The sequence below is a fragment of the Pteropus vampyrus genome, unplaced genomic scaffold (assembly GCF_000151845.1).
Source record: "Pteropus vampyrus isolate Shadow unplaced genomic scaffold, Pvam_2.0 Scaffold561, whole genome shotgun sequence".
In the NCBI taxonomy this organism is placed as follows: domain Eukaryota; kingdom Metazoa; phylum Chordata; class Mammalia; order Chiroptera; family Pteropodidae; genus Pteropus; species Pteropus vampyrus.
Genome location: NW_011889342.1, coordinates 473,154 through 476,667, shown reverse-complemented (window position 1 = coordinate 476,667; position 3,514 = coordinate 473,154). Strand labels below are relative to the sequence as shown.

Sequence of the window (3,514 nt, the reverse complement as noted above, 5' to 3'; positions counted from 1 at the left end):
CTCCGAGACCGAACACCGTGGAGCCCTAGGGGGATCTGAGCAAACTCTACTGAAAACTGTCGCTAACACTGACAGTGACTGAGACTGAGGGTAGCGAGTGTGATTAAACATCTATAAGGGGAAAAAAGCATTATTAAGGCTTTATATAAAGCAGGGATCCAAGAGGCTTAGACGCCACCTACTGGAAACCAAAAGAAAAGCGCCTTCTTTGCAGCCGGCTAAAGAGAGACCTTTATATAATAAGTCTTTCTGTAAAAACAGCAGAATACACTTCCATTAATGCCCAGGTGGAGAAATAGTCCATTAAACACCATGAACAACCAAGAAGGTGACAAGGCATCTCGGAAAGAAAGAGAAAAATCTCCAGAAAATAAGCTGACAGACATAGAAATATGCAACTTAAATGACAGAGAATCCAGAATGGTACTTCTGAAAAAACTCAGTGATATCTGAAACAAATGATATCAACAATTTCAGGAATTGAAAAAACAACTAGATGAGCAGAATGAGTTCTTTAGGACATTGGAGCTCTCAAATAGAACCAAATAGAACTTCTATAGATAAAGAACACACTGCAAGATTTGAAAAATGAAATAGCAACCTTGGAAAATAGAGTCAACCAAATGGAGGGAAGAATCAGTGATATCGAAGACAAATCTAGAAATAAATCAGAAGGAAGAAGAGAGAAACCGAAGAATGAAAAATAAAGAAAGAGAAATTCAAGAACTAGCTGATACTATCAGGAGAGGAAACATCAGAATAATGGGCATTATCGAAGGTAAGGAAAAGGAGCAGGGACTAGAAAGCATTTTCAGACAAATAGTGGATGAGAATTTCCCAAATCTAAGGAATGAGCTGGAACTAGAAATTCAAGAAGTCAACAGAATACCCAATTATCTCAACCTAAAAAGGCCTACACCAGACACACTGTATTAAAATTATCAAAAATCAATAACAAAGACAGAATTCTCCGTTCAGCCAGAGAAAAGACGATAACTTATAAGGGAAAACCCACTAGAGTATCGGCGGACTTCTCAGCACAAACCTTACAAGCCAGAAAGGGGTGGAATCAAATATTCAAACTATTAAATGAAAGGAACTACCAGCCAAGAATAATGTATCCAGCTAAGCTCTCCTTTTGAAATGAAGGAGAAATAAAAGCCTTTCCATACATACAAAAATTGAAGGAATTCTCCACTACGCGGCCTGCGCTACAAGAAATACTGAAAAGGGTAAGCTCACGTAAAACAAAACGACAACAACAACAACAAAAAAACGTAATTAGGAGTAAGGTGACTGGCAGGCTGATAGAAGCAGAGGAGTGCAACCCTTAATAAGAACAGGGCATTATAAGCTTAAACAATAAAAAGAGATTTGCTATAGCAAGATAGTAATGAATGTTCAGCATACTTAGGGACAAATTGAAACAACGATGACTGAAAGGGGGAGGAGGATTCAAAGATCCAGATGCACAAAGGGGAGTGGAGATACGGCATGCTCAGGAGAAAATGGACAACTATATATATAACTATCCTTTACATATTCGTAATGGTAACCACACACCAAAGATTCAGAACCGAAGTATCATATTAACTGTTGCAGTAGAGAAAGTAAATGAGTGACAAATCCAAAACATATGCAGCCTCACCAGTAATGAAATAATTCAAAGTAAAACTATTAAGTATTCCTCTTCAGACTTCTAAATAATTATTTATTTTCCATGTGAATAAACAGCATGAGATAAGATACTGCAATGAACGGTATGCCTCCTGAACGGCTGTGGCAAGGCAGTTTCAACCTCCACTGGTCTGGATCTTTTCTGTGAATACAAGACATGCTCAAACACAGCCCACCTTAGACATTGAATACAAACACTCTCACTTCATCACACTATCCTCCACACCTAATGCTCTATTTCCTCTCCCCAACCAGCAAAACCCTTCAGATGTGTTTTCACTTTACTGAAACCATTTGATGTGTCTCACTCATTCTACAATGTCACCCAACTGGACTCGCATGCCTATCACTTAATTGTCAACTATGGTCCCTGTAGTACAGATTCAAACAGGCACATGATTATTAACATATTAACATAAATAGATTAATAATAAATTAGTAACTTAACCAAGAGTACAAACAAAATGACCTTCTGTCTCTGGGCTGGGCTGATTAACGTCACAGTGACACAGGTAAGAGTTCTCTCTGATTTTTTTCCTGAAGTCACCTAGGCTCTCAGACTCACCTAGATGGGGTGTCTTAGATGGAGGGCTCCATGTGGAAGTCTAAATTCCTACCTGGATGGTTGATGATGAAGACTGAAGCTCTGACCCCAGACAAGACAGAAAGAGGGACTGAAACATTAGTTCTGAGCCAGCTTAAGAGTCAAAAGCAACAACTGTGTCGTGTCCACCAATGCCGTACAAGCTAAGGGACTGCACAGAGGAGATATTACCGCTCTCTCTACCTGCTCATTGGGGACATCTTCCTCCTGTTATCCGAACTTCTAAGCACATGGTTTCCCTCTGGCCCTCTGAAATAAACAGAAAGGAAATTTTTCCTAATGATCCTCTGACCCCAAAAGACCAGGTTAGAGGTCAAGTTAGTTTTTACGACTTTGTAGTCTCAATGTCCCAGAGCTCTAACCTCCTACCACCTTATCCCAACCTTGACTTCATGTTTTCTCTGAAGTCTGAGACTAAGAAATCTATCAGGTTCTTCTCAAGCCTCCTGCTGCCCCTAGCTCCCGCATGACAGGGAGGGCTCCAGGTCACTGCATCCAAAGGGGCCCAGAAAGGGGAGGGGGCATTGTCTCCACTGCACCCACAATGCAGAGCGTCAAGTGTGTGGTGGTAGGTGATGGGGATGTGGGCAATAAGTGCCTGCTCCTCTGCTGCACAACTGAAGCCTTCCCCAAGGAATACACCCCACACAGTGTTCAACAATTACAGCCCCCAGGGCGCAGCTGGTGGGCTCACAGTGAACCTGAACCTGGCAGGACACAGCAGGCCAGGAGAAGTACAATGGCCTCCGCACACTGTCCTACCCTCAGACCAATGTCTTTGTCGTCTCTTTCTCCTTTGCCAGTCCGCCTTTCTTTGAGAATGTGCAGCACAAGTGGCTTCTAGAGGTGTGCCATCACTGCCCTGATGTGCCCATCCTCCTGGTGGGTACCGAGAAGGACCTGAGGACCCAGCCTTACACTCTATGGGTACTAAGGAGAAGGGCCAGGTGCCCATCACACCACGGCAGGGCCAGGCACCGGCCAAGCACATTACTGCTGTGTACTACCTTGAGTGCTGGGCCCTGGAGCAGGATGGCATCAAGGAAGTGGTTTCTGAGGCAGTCAGAACCGGTCAAGTGTTGGTGGTCCCGTGTCCTCTTGGGACCCTGGCACTCAGCCTGGAGGCTGCCCCTGTCCCCCCAACCCCTACCAGTTGTGCTCTGGAGCCTTGTCTGGCCCATCTGTCCCTTAAGGACTAATCCTAGCACCCCCTGCCAGGGGGCTTCTTGAATG

General features: G+C 43.7%; 1 pseudogene; it reads left to right on the top strand.

Moving 5' to 3' along the window:
• The first annotated feature begins 2,825 nt into the window (after nucleotides 1-2,825).
• LOC105308262 lies at nucleotides 2,826-3,480 on the top strand (annotated as a pseudogene).
• The last annotated feature ends 34 nt before the right edge of the window (nucleotides 3,481-3,514 follow it).